General features: G+C 30.7%; 1 long non-coding RNA gene across 5 annotated transcripts; it reads right to left on the reverse strand.

The window, feature by feature from the left end:
- Positions 1–630: 630 nt before the first annotated feature.
- LOC143604519 (uncharacterized) lies at positions 631–7563 on the reverse strand. Of its 5 annotated transcripts, none has more exons than XR_013148313.1 (6): positions 7177–7563; positions 6873–7140; positions 6665–6722; positions 6503–6565; positions 5969–6335; positions 631–1097 (listed from the first exon to the last, which is right to left on the reverse strand). It is a non-coding gene; the product is annotated as an uncharacterized LOC143604519 (long non-coding RNA). The 5 variants fall into 5 exon arrangements; XR_013148314.1 differs by having other exon boundaries at positions 5969–6079; positions 6211–6335; positions 6665–7140; XR_013148315.1 differs by having other exon boundaries at positions 6665–7020; positions 7234–7563.
- Positions 7564–14404: the final 6841 nt, after the last annotated feature.

Genomic DNA, 14404 nt, shown 5'->3' on the forward strand with positions numbered 1-14404 from the left:
AACTTTTTGTGCAACCCTCTTATTTTCTGAAACTGTTTTGGGCAAGCTTCTGGGTCGGTGTAACCATGATTCTTAATGAGATTCTCACATCTTTCACCCACTAATGAAGCCATCGCCTCGTCAACAAAAGGGGCACTTCTCTTTCCATATTCATCTTTGATCGTTGCTGATACATAGCACCTGTGTGGACTTAATGAAATGTCATATGTGAAGTTGAGTTGAAGTCCCAAGTTCGCATTAACGAAAGACGAAGTATGTGCTTTTTTAATTTCCCTAAACCAATGAAATTTAAGTCTAGAATCTGCTAACCTACTTTATTGTAAGTTTCTACAAAAACAAATTAACCCTGCTAGTATTCCAACTAAAGAAATCTTTACAAAAATAAAAAAATAAAAATCATTTAACCTGCTGCAGCAGTGCTGCTAGTATTCCATCAAAGAAGCATTTACAAAAACAAATATTAAAAAAAACAAAAAATTACATTTAACCTGCCTCTAGCATTCCACCAGCTTTTTTTTTACTGTAGGTTTCTATAAAATTGTTTAAATTCTACCAAAAAAGTTTCTAAAATAAGGCATTAACTGCAAACGGAAAGTCATAAACGTGTTCGTCACTTCGTCCTACTTAAATATCATAACGACTTTTGTAATGATATCTAGTGTTTTATTCTACTTTTGGAAAATAAAATACATGTCAGGACTTATAATTAAATAAAATTTAACTATCTAAACTGGTAAAAGTGATCGAGGCTGATGGACTATCGTTGTATATGGTACACTATGCAAGTTTTTAGATTACTATTAAAATGGTCTATTAATTTTTTTAATGGATGCCTTAGAAAGAAATGGGTAGAATGCTTTTTAATGCATAATACTCTTTTAAGCGTTTAGATTGCAAAACAGGTCGAATAGTTTTGGAGTGAGTGCTTGTGCATACCGGTAAGCTGTTGTACTTTTCTTTTTTGCTTGGTTGGAAGGTGTCAGCGAAGACAATGTTGCTGTCGTTGACTGACTAAATTTCAACCTTCATGAGTGCCTCTTCGTGACTGAATGTAGAAGATTTTGGTTTACCTCTCATTTGGTGCAAATTGCTTTTACCTGCAACACTAAGGTGCTGTTTGTTTTTGAAGACAAAAATTTTCTGCAATCTGATTTCATCTGATTTAATGTCTGCAACTGAAGATGTGGTCTGAAGGTCTGCAATCTGAAAATATAACACTGTTTGTTTTATAAACTGGATATCGTATGCATATGCAGAAAATTAGTTACCTATCATATATACTAAAGTAGATAAAAGTCATTTAACGTTTGTAGACTGCTAAAATAATTGGTAGTGGTGTATGAACTATGGAAGTGAGTGGTGGTAGACGATTGTGGTAGGCGGTGAACGGTGGGTGGCGGTGATGGAAGGTTGTGGTTGTGGGTGGTGGACCGTGATGGTAGTCGACAATGGGTGGTGGTGGTGGTGATGAACAGTGGACTAGGGTGGTGGTGGATGGTTGTGGCGGGTGGTGGTGGTGGAAGGTTGTAACATTCGTTACTTTTCAAACCCGAAAACTCGACCCTATTTAAATTTCGGTTTTGTTTCTATTTAAATTTATATATTTTTATAATATTATTAATTAATCTCAATTTTCATTAATGTATTTTATGTGATCATTTCTATGCAATTATACATTTCACCACCTTTGTAGTATTACATACTCATTTAAAACATTCATAATCAAGATCAAATATTTAAGTACATGTCCCATGCAATTTACTATAATTATTATTTAACTACAACTACTACTTTATTATTATTATTATTATTAATTTTATTATTATCATCATCTTTTCATATGTTACTTAACTAATAAAAAACTAATGAATGTTTTAATTCAATAAAATTTATTAAAATAGTTAAACCTTTTAAATACCCTATTAAACAATTTTTAATTTGTGTTTTAATTATATTAAATATGATTAATTTTCATAATATTTTTAAGACATAACAACTCTATATTTTTAATATAAAAGGAGGACAAATCATTCATTATTTTCACACCTCAATCCATTCTTTTCTTAAGTTTAAGAGCACTAACAAGTAAGTTGTTACCATTTCAAGCATTTTATAGCTTTTGTTTTGATTTTATCTTGAATGTTCATACTTGTTCATAAGTTGTTCTTCATGATCATGTTACTTTTATCATAAAAATATTATATTTTGGTTTTAAGAATCATTATGATCATGGATATCCAAGATGAACACTTTAATTTTTCTAAATCTTGGATCAAGCTTAGTTATTTTGCAAGAACAAACATGAATATATATTTATCTAAATCTTATGATTCGTTGATCATCATAACTTATAAAGTTTCTTTAAATAAGATTATTTATAAAAATTTCTTTTATTTAAAATATTTTACAATAGATATAACATACTTCATATCTTTGAATTAATAATTGAGTAAATTAATTATTGTTTATTTTATTTCAACATAACTACTATTTATGAGAATTAATTAATTAATTATGTTACTTGGAAACAAATGTTTAATCATAAATTGTTATTAATATTATTATTTAATCTTATATTAATAAGTTATAATTATTTGTCTACAAATCATTCTTCAACTAATAAACATCAAATGATTTATATTAAATTTATTCATTTTTTTAAACACATTAAAAATCCCCAAGTCCCCATTTACCATAAGTTAATTAACTTTATAATTCTGGTTACTAGTCCATGATTTTTTTGTATCTTCGTTATTATTTATAGTTTCGTGAGATTCAATTGCTTTGTTTGTTAACTCGCTTTCGGTTATTTGTTTCAAGTTGTCTCCAATATCAAAGGTGAGTTTCTCACATCCCCTTTTTATTCTTTTACTACTTTTGGGGGTAGCATATATCTCCTATCAACATTACAATTTCGTTATCCATTATTTACAAACTACAATTCGTTACATGGACTTGTGTGTTTATTTGCTTACTTACTCAAATATTACGTGCTCATGGTTTCCTCATTAAGTATAATCATACGCCCCCCTATGCACTCAGGACCTCGATGTTATGACTGGAATAGGGACCCCCGATCCGAGTACGTTGGTTATTACCAACGGAAAAGACACTTACTTGCGCTATTATCCGAGTACGTTGGTGCACAATCCCAACTGGAAAGGACCTTACTTGCTCATTTACGTTTGTTCATGGAATTGTAGATTTTTATGTATTTATATCAGAACTTGTGTGAACTCACCAACTATTCATTTAGTTGACATTATTTTATATATATTGTACATGTACCTTATTTAGAGAACGCTGAAATGACGAAGACATTAGTACTTAGGATATTCAACTTAAATGGACGAATTGCTTAAATGCGTATTTATTTGTATTTCTTTTACTTTCAAAATTGTGTACTTGTTTAAATAAACTAATGATAACATTGTCACTTAATAGTGGCACATGTGTTTTGAGCAATCTGTACATCACACTTGGGCGTATTCCTCTTTAGCCGGGGTGTTACAGATTGGTATCAGAGCCGTGACTATAAGATAGGACATTAGACGTAGTGTTCTAGTTGGTTATAGTTTATTTGCTTAATTGTTTAGGTTGCATGATTAGAAATTATGTGAGCCTTATTTGATTGTTCAATGCACATTATTTGGTTATTATTAATTTGTTTATGCCTCATGTACGCAAATACTATTATACTGATGATTCAATTACTTCAATTACACAAGCACACACAAGTCCAAGGCTTATGCCTAAAAACAAAGAGTTTTTCAACATTTTCAATTATTGATTTTTATTGTGGTGTTCCGATATTTATTCTTCTTAAATATGGTTCTATATGGCGGGTATGTAGTAAACTGTAAGGGGGACATTCCTGTTTTCCGAAACTCTTGACACCAAGGTTATTGAAACCTAAGTATAAGCAATGCGTATAAATCCCAATCAGACGTGAGACCCGGTTGCTTACCTGGAGAGTTAGGAAAGAGCATGAACTCTATTAAGCCAAAACATACCACTTTCAACGCCATATGAATCACAACTTTAAATTTTTAAACGCGACCATGTTCTCTTTGTGAAAAGAATATGTTTGCACTCCTCTATGTTTTACAATGTGTTATAACTGGAAGTCTGTACACGAATTCCCAGCTTTCGGTTAGATTTAATTACGCTTTTTTATACGAGAATAGTTAAGTTTTAAAAAAAAATTTGTGACACGTTTTCTTTATTTATACGCTCATTTACGGCTTAAACTTTTGAAAGTTTGCAAAGTAATAACCGAATTTCAAACGATTCATTTGTTATTTTACTATTACGTTTTAGAATTGAAAATTCAAAAGGTCATAGTAATACATGAATGGTCGAATTTCAATTCAATTACCTTATTTCCATATTCATTTACCCTTATGTTTTAGAAGTGAAAATTTAAAAAGTCATGGTGGTTTATAAACATTCGATTTTCAATTCGATTTCATTATTTATTGTAAGTTTAATATTTTTTCCATATGATTATTCAATAATTTATGAGGTTTTCGTTTATTGAAAGGTGAAAATTCAAGACGTTTCATGGGAATTCCAATTTCGATTTCAAATTTGTTTCATGCGATTTCTTTTCTTTACTTGTATCCATTAGTCATTTTCATACTTATGTCTCAAGTCACGTGAATTCTTCACGTTTCGTATCATGCTTTCTTGTTTTCCTAGTTGTCACACTCAACTCGCGAAATGACAATCCAAGTTATCAAGTAAATGGCCTCCGCGATCCCGATCACCTCACGTTTGACTGCACCCACCTTCATCGTTATAGTAAATTAATATTCAAACCCAGCACCATTCTTGGAAACGCAAACTAAACCCAACCGAAAGGCCACGCGCTGAAACACACCCTTTGTACAGTATTTGTAAATTCCACCACTTTACTTGCCTGACACGTTGATATACTTCAATCTGTGGTAGATTCAATTACCACTTATTGCTAAAACCCACCCAAACTCAACGCCACTCTGTGGTAGATTCAATTACCACTTATTCATTTAGTTGACATTATTTTATATATATGCTACAGGTACCTTATTTAGAGAAAGCTGAAATGACGAAGACATTAGTACTTAGGATATTCAACTTAAATGGACGAATTGCTTAAATGTGTATTTATTTGTATTTCTCTTACTTCCAAAATTGTGTACTTGTTTAAATAAACTAATGATAATATTGTCACTTAATAGTGTTACATGTATTTTGAGCAATCTGTACGTCACACTCGGGCGTATTCCGCTTTAGCCGGGGTGTTACAATGGTGGTGGTGGCGGACGGTGGGTGGTGGCGGTGGCGGGTGGTAGTGGATGGTGGTGGTGACGGACGGTGGGTGGTGGTGGTGGTAGTGGACGGTGGTTGTGGCCGACGGGGGTGGTGGTGGTGGTGGTGGGTGGTTGACGATGGTGGTGGCGGACGTTGGGTGGTGGTGGATGGTGGTGGCGGCGGTCGGTGGATGTTGGTGGTGGACGGTATTGGTGGCGGCGGACGATGGTGGTTGGTGGTGGTGGCGGCGGACGGTGGTAGGGGTGGTGGTGGCGGTGGCGGTGGCGGCGGACGGTGGGTGGTGGTAGTGGCGGACGGTGGACGATGGTGGTGTTGGACATTGGGTGTTGGTACTTGGTATGATGTTAAGAAGTGTGAAGATGTGTGAAGATGGTGAAAAAAAACTTATTTTTTAAGACCATAAAAGCAATTTTCAGATCTTTTTTTTTAAAACAAACAGTCTTCAAGAGCTTATGTCTGCGCACTTGCATGCATAGGCTCCTTGCAGACCATATAAGCAAAAAAAACACAACCTAAGCAAATATGAGACCCATATATATATATATATATATATATATATATATATTCTACTACATAGTTCAAGAATGAAACTTGACTATGATTTTGAGCACCTTATAAAAAAGGCTGTAACAGATTAGCTAGTGGAGATTACCAAGAAAATATAATAATTCATTAAGTTTGCTCACTTGCGTTGAAAGCTTCCAAGGAATTGAGTAACGTGATTCAAGTTGTGTAGCATGGGTTTTGAATATCCCAAAATATGCTAATTCATGTGAAATTGAAGAAAACCAATAAATAATTAGATAAAGTAAAAACTTTATAAGTGCAAAATTATTGACCGTAGAACCTAGTGGTTCACGGGTCCACAACAAACCAAGGAGCCGGAGATCATACCCGTATAGAATACCCGTGTATCAATTGGGTTCTGGTTCTTGGTCAGAAGTTTGTCATCTTTGAATATGGAAATGCAGAACCAACAATCGGGTTGGGCTAGGTTTTGGTTCTGTTGCGGTTCTGACCTGCCAAGATACCAACAATCGGCTCACTTAACACAAATCATCAGACTAAAACTTTTAACATTCATTAGATTTTTTCTTCTAAAATTAACATTTGACGAATATAAAAGCCACCAACTTTGCAATGAGTAGAATATCAATAATAAAAATTATGATATAAATTCACATACCTGGAACACTGTTAACACAAGCTGCAAGTTTTTCTTTGACAATGCTTGTTGCCAAGCTCTTACCTAAGCAAAAGGTACTAAATTAAGTAACAAACAATCCCAAATTTGTCCAATTTTAGGGTGTCAAAATTGCTACATCATATTGTGAAACAACCCACTTACCTCTGAGGAATGCGTTAATGAGTAGTTGCTCGGCTAACCGAAAATCAATAGCATACACCTGTAAATTGTAAAGTGTAATGTGTAGGTACATAAAAATTAGAAATAAACAACAAAAAAAAATAAAGAAACTATAGACTGACACCTGATGCCCGCTTGAACCCCATAAGGAAGTTGTTTGGCTTAATATCCTGATGCAGAAATGACTTACAATGAGCTAACTAATCTTAGCCCTGTGCAAATATCGATGTCAGCCCTCAACTTATGAATCAAGAGATGAGTTATTAAGAAGTTTTCTAGGTATTGAATCTGCTCAAATATAACAGCTTGCCACAACTCCAAATAAACCTCAAATACACCTGCAGTCACCTAATAAGATAACAAACATGAACATAGTACATATAAAATGACAGACTCTCGGGTCTTTAGCTTGATGTTACCGATTTAAGCCCATTGAAGTTTTCAAAGCCTAGATTATGCTTTAAGTTAATGATCCAAGCTACGATAGATTATACTTTTAACTTAATGATCCAAGCTACGAAAACAAATATATATTGTCACGATGATTTTACCAAATCATATGCTTGTTCAAAATATGATTCTCACAAAACGAGGCTCAGATCAGTTTTTCCATTAAAAAAAGAATTACTCCGCTATGGCTGCAACGGAGGTTGCAAAAGGAGAACCCAAATGTGTCTCGCACTTGCCATCCTGCCATGTTGCCATGCCAAGCTGCCTAAAACCTCCTCAAATGTTAACCCTATGTATTTTAACTCAAGTCAGACTGAATCATCATTAGCCTCGCTTGGGTTTGCTTATTGTGAATGCAACAACATATCCATTTCTATCTATATCTCCGTCTCACTCTGTATATAATAAAAATCACCACCCACGAAAACCCTCGTTCCTACTTAGTCTCATCAGGGAGTTCTAAAGCAAAGGTCCCATAATACAAATGAGGGGATAAATCAAAACCAATACTGAACCCCAAAATGACAGAAAATAAAATCAGTTTCTAATGACATCAGTGTAACTAACCTGATTTCTGTCTTCAAACCAACCAATTGTCAATTTCAAACGTAGAAGAATTAAGGAAACTCGAAATCGCCGACAGTCGATCTCAGGATGATTTCCATGAAGAAAATTATTATCTACAGTAAGCTTCAGTTGATGATTTTTATAAAGCAAAGAGATAGACGTGTCACGTGTGGCTGGCCCAAGATACGTGCACGTGGATAGCGCACGTTAGCCTGCTAACATAAACTGTGACGCAAAACTTCTTCTTTATATATATTAGATAATTTTGCACCAATTTTTTCTCTCGATATTTTAGAATATTAATATTATATTTTATGTCATCTTAACCCCCGTATTTAAGCGTCAATAATTTTTTCATACCTTATTATCTTTTTGAAAAAACTGCACCATAATAACGAGCGTTTTTTTATCTTTAATATGAGTAGAATATTGTTATCTAACTTTTTTTTAAAAAAAACTAGGTGTTTTTATAGCGTTTTAAAAGGAGCGATGTTACCATTACGGTGCCGCCATGGGCGGCCCTATGGGGGGGGGCGACTAGGGCAACGAGTCCAGGAATAGTTCTTTTTAAATTTTAAATATTACATATTTTCCTGATAACCAATTATTAGCGAACAATATTGAAAATTACCCGCGTAGTTTTAGTTACAATGCAATTTCAGAATTCAAAATTTTTTATTTTTTTTGATAGATATACAATCTTTCAACCGAGTAAACATTATATAAAATAATGTAAAATTCAAAAAATTAAATTAGTTTTTTGCAACGTGTGAATTTTTTTTGGTTTTCGGATATACTATTGTGACTGGGTTTTTATCTACGTTTGAATATTTGTAATTAGATAGTTGCATTTTCATTCGCTTTTTCTAATACACGTCCACCCTGCTGTAAAGCGCGGGTAAAAACTTAACAATATAATGTCATACTTCAATATAAAAACTGAACAAAAAATCTATTCTATCTATACTAATAAACAAAAATAAATTTTACTACTTGGCAAAATTTTAGCTATTATATTGCCACATGTCATTTTCTTAGCAATTTTTATTAAAAAAAATATTTTTCATTTGATTTATTAGTAATCTCAATTAATTTAGGGGATCACATGCTATTTTTAACTTATTTTTTAAACGCCCATAACTTTTTCATACACTGTTATTTTTTAATAAAAGTTGCATCATAATAACGAGCGTTTTCATATCTTTAATATGAGTAGGACGTTTTAAAATTTAATATATTTTATGACGTTTTAAAACTTTAGCGTCTTACGGTTTGAACTTCGTAAAAAATCGGTGTTTTTATGTAGTAACAAAATATTTTTAATTGTAGAGATTAGAAATAAGAGTATGTTACATGTTATTAAACATAGTGTTTACATATTTCTAATTAAAAGTCGCATGCGCGTTTTTTTTCTTTTTTTCATTATTATATATAATATAGTATTTAATTTTAGTAATCACGAAGAGTTACAATTTTAAAAATTTATTAAATTTTATAATTTAACCTATCTGGTACATGGATTCAATCTATATTTTCTTTAATCATGTAGTTTTATAGTTCGTCCTGTGTGGTACACGGGACTATAACCTAGTAAAGAATAAAAAATCTAGAAATTTAAAGAGATTTAAAGTGTAATTGTTTAAACTTAAAGAAGTTAAAATATAAACATCAATAATCCAAAATTGTTAATTGTTAAGGAACATGGTGTATGATATTGTTAAGGTGTCTTTTCTATATTTATGAGATGTATTTAATTCTTGTAAGATGCATGCATATATCGTTTACCAAACTTAAGTAGAGTATGTTGGTTTGTAGTAGGTAAAAAAAAAAACTTTTTGAAGGGGTATCTTTGTTATGTATGAATTTTTAATAAGAAAGTGAAAAAATATGCAATTGATTTTTGAGTAACTATATATACTAAGAGCATCCACAACGGGGACCAAGCCCCTAGATCTGAATATACGTGGCATACCACATACGAGGGATGGTGCGGACGCAACCGACGTAGAGGCGATGGTTGTGATGCATGTCCGTATCTTCAACCCTGCAACGAACAGCAAAGTGGGCCCTTCACTAAAGGTCAAACTGAAAAAAGATATAATCTTGAGCACAAGGTTAAAAATTTAAAGACTTATTGTTGATTTATAGATTGAAAGATGAAAATGGATGATTCAAGATCAAGTGAGACTCAATAGAATGCTTGGCGGTAGGGATGAGATCAGGACCGTACCGGTACTGACCGATCCCGGTCCCGAAAATCCCGGTCCTGAAATTTGCGAATTCTTGGTACCGGTACCGTAATATTCGGTTCGGTACCGGTACCGGTACGGGACCGGGACGGTACAGGGATTGAAGGTAAAAATTCTGGACATACCGGTATTGTCCCGTACCGTACCGGTCCCGGTCCCGTTCCGATACCGAAACTCAAAAATTTGGTACCGATTCGATACTGATAGGACCAAACCGGTATCGATTTTGGTACCGGTACCGCCGGTACCGGTACCGGAACCGGTACTGATTTTGCTCATCCCTATTTGGCGGCTCTGTGGGATATAATTAGGTTACTAACAACATTGTATTTTTTCAAATTTCTTTTTTGCACTTTTTGTTTAATTAATTTGCATTATTCATCCTCATTATTATATAGGTTTGGTAAATTGACCCAACACTTTAATAATGTATTCTTTATTTCTTTTTGTACTTTTTCTTTAACTAATGAATAGATGTTAAAAGAATTAAAAATATACAATTAGTTCTATAAATTTTAACACACACGTAATATACATCAAAAACTAAATTTCGTATTTTCTTAACTGCTTTATTTTTAAATTTATATATTTTAATGTTTTTTTAAAGTTATTTTTTAAATGTTAATTTAGTGTATCATTTAAATATATGCAAAACATAAGAACTAAACTTTATAAAAGTAATCTAATTAAATTTAAATTAATTGTAGAGGTATGTGATGATGTGGTGGTTTGTGGATGTTTGTTGTTGTGGAAGAAAATAGAGTTTTTGTGAAAAAGTTTGAAAACCGATGTGGCGCTAATGTGACAGTTTGTGAAAGTTTGTTGATGCAAATGCTCTAATAAAAATTAGGAGAGAGAAATATGTCAGTGTCTCATAGATTGTGTCTCATAGATTCATTTTATTCAAAACATATACTTTTAGTAAGGGGTTAGTGTATTTAAAGAGCAAAATTGACATTTTCTTTTTTGAGTTTCTTTCATTTTTGCTATTTTAGTATCTGTGTTTCGTGTTTTTTTCCTTTTTTCGTACATATATATTTAAAAGTTAGCAAATTCCGTACCTGCGTTTCTATAAAATAACCAATTTCATACCCGTGTTTTCTAAAGATTAGTCAGTTTCGTAACTCCGTTAAGGGATTGACTACTTTTTAGAAACACAGGTATTGACTACTTTTTATAAACACAGGTACGAAAGTAGCAAAAAACAAAACATATGTACTAAAATGCCAAAAATGACATAAACACAGGAACGAAAATGGCAATTTACTCGGATTTAAATACTTCTATTTTAACCTGTTGGCCGATAACATTCCCAACTCTTAACATGTTTTTTTCTAGAATCCAGGAAGTAACGGAACCCTAACAACGTTGGATTTTTGCTAATGTGGCATTGTGGGTCTCTCCTATTTTCTTCTCCGTTACAATACCACGTCGGCAAAAACCTAACGGCGTTAGGATTCCATGATTACTTTGGGGGTATAAGAGAAAAACATGTTAAAAGTTAGAAGAGCTTCTACGTAATAATTCGTAACTTGAAAGTGCTATTGGTCAATGAGTTAAAGGCGAATTTTAAAATCCAATAACTCTTTTACTAATGATAAGACTTAAATAATAATAAAAACAAATGCGTATAAAGAAATTCATACTTACAAAATTACAAAAGGTCATACAATTTATATTTTACTAGTCTATTCTGTCTCAAGTTTGTAATTAGTTTAATTGTTGACTAATATCTTACTAATCTATTAAATTAATACAATTCCTTCAAATGTTCTTCTACTAGCCTATCCACCTATGCATCCAACTCACCAAGTTTCCATTCTCATATTGTCTATTATGCTGCCACGTCACCTTTTCTATTATTGCCAAATCATCTCTACACTATATTTAAACCTTAAGATTATCCTACCTTAATCATTTTAATATCTCTCTCTCTCTTTCTCTCTCCTCTCTCTCTCTCTCTCTCTCTCTCTCTCTCTCGGCTTACTAACTCCACCATCTTCAATATTCCGGTAATATAGATCGGTATTAATCGTTTTCCGGTAAGGTTATATATTATACTCTATTGACCAACAATGTTATATGATTTTCCGGGAATATATATTTTTCTGGTAAAGTTTTCCGATAAGGTTTTATATTTATTTTAATTGTTATTTGATTTGTAATAATCTCTTTAGGTTGTATATCAAAATCCAAGATTGAATTGATATATTGATTTTATTATGGTTTTCCGGTAAAGTTTTATTTCCTACTCTAATGTCCGATTATCATATTATTCCTTATTTCATTTACAATTGTTTTTGTTTTTCGTTTTTGTTTGTATTTATATTAATTATTATATGATTTTCTTATAATCTCTTTAGGTTCTATATCAAAATCGAAGATACAATGGAGATTTTCCCTATTTCGTTTTTCCGGTAACGCGATTCAAATATTCTGGTTATCAATTAGAACATTTTGTAAATAAGTGGTTTAACATTTCATAACATGTAGCATTACCACGACTAATTTTTTTTTATTTCTAAAACGATTACAATTTTGAATTTTAAATTCCAAATTTAAGTTAAAGTTGAAATTTGTAAATGGTTGGTCAATATTCCATAACGTCTAAACTTACCATCATTACAATTTATTATTTTCTAAAACGATTTGATTTAAAAAGTTTAAATTTCCAAATTTAAATTAAAGTTGATTTTTATATTTAATTGCTGGTCAAACGTTTAAGTTGGTCAAACATTTTGAAATTGCCTAGTCAAACATTAAAGTTGAATTTAAGTTTAAGTTGAACTTTTTAAATGGCTGATTAAACAAACATTTATAATGTCTAAAATTACCATCATTAAAATTTATTATTTCTAAAACGATTTAATTTAAAATTTATAAATTTTCAAATTTAAATTAAAGTTGAATTTATGAATTATTTGTCAAACATTTAATAACATGTAACATTACCACGGTTAAAATTTATTATTTGTAAAACGAATATTAATATTTAATTTTCTCATTTCAGGTTATGTTCCCAACTTGATATAGCTAATTTCATGGGTTGAAGATTTGTTGATAAGATATCTTATTTTTTGTTTAATATTGATGTATATTTTTGTTATTATTCATGTATTTATGTATTTTTCACAATTCATGTAATTTATTTGATTCTTATATAATCAATCATATATAGTTGTTGGTTTTGTCCATTTAATATATTTTAATCAGAACCGATGTATTAAAGAAAAATTTATTTGTATCTTATATTTATCTATTTATTAATGATAATCTCTATAATTTTTAATAATTATTATAATTTTAGTAATTTTTTTATTATTAATTTATTACTTTTTCTAATTAGTTGTTACATTTTATTTTGACTGAAATAATAACATTTACACCTTACCATTTTTATATTTCAATATCTTTGGCTTAAAACATTTTTCAGTTATTATATTGTAAGATACATTATATTTTCTATATATAACCAATTACATTATATATGGAAAACCCAATAAATAAGTTATAAAGTTTCCATGATTTTAATTACAAGATTTGCAATATAATAATTTAATTCAAATAAGCATTTACATTATATTTTATATATTCAATGTATTTCCATAATTTCACGTAAATCATTGCAAATTAATTACATTTAATTCAATTTATGAATGTTGATTTTTGTTTAAAAATATTTAAGATAATTAATTAATTTACAATTTGATTTCCATTTACTTAATTGTGGAAGTCAAATTAAATAATTAATTATAGAAGTCAATTAAAATATTAACACTTTCTAAAAGACCCAAGTGATTATGGAAGTCAAATTTAATTATTTAAGCTCAAATTTATTTTAATTACACTAATAATATTGTTACAAAGATTTATGTATTTTAAGAATGATTTCAAATATTGTGATAACTAACTATAATTTGACCAAAATGATATAATCATAATTAATGATATTATATTTTGCCAACTTCAAAACAATTTATACTTTTATATATGTAAATCGTTTGAATTTAAGTGTTTGACCACTAATTAATTTATTAGTTATTACGTCTTTGACTATAACACTTTCTTTGTTTTACAAATACAATTATTTGATAAATATATAAGAACATTAGTTCCATGTGATAGCAAAAAATTAATCAAACAGAAAAGATTTAATACCAGGTTTATGACCAATAGTGTCTATATAAACGTAGGAATGAATGAATATATACCAATTACATTGTTCTGTTAGATAAATTTATAAATGTTACTTATATGTTTTACTTGCATATTATATATGTAGATTATAATAAGTAACAAGGTTTTGTTGTTCAACTCATAGTATAGGTAGATATGTATGTTTATTTAAATTTTTGTAACTGTTTTTAACATATATATGAATCAATTTTGTTAATAACATATTAATTGTATTAGAGTTGTACTTTTAATTTCAAATGATGCAATTATCATTAAATTA

The sequence above is a fragment of the Bidens hawaiensis genome, unplaced genomic scaffold (assembly GCF_021521415.1).
Source record: "Bidens hawaiensis isolate Kalapana, Puna unplaced genomic scaffold, B.hawaiensis_p1.1 tig00065441_1, whole genome shotgun sequence".
Classification (NCBI taxonomy): Eukaryota; Viridiplantae; Streptophyta; class Magnoliopsida; order Asterales; family Asteraceae; genus Bidens; species Bidens hawaiensis.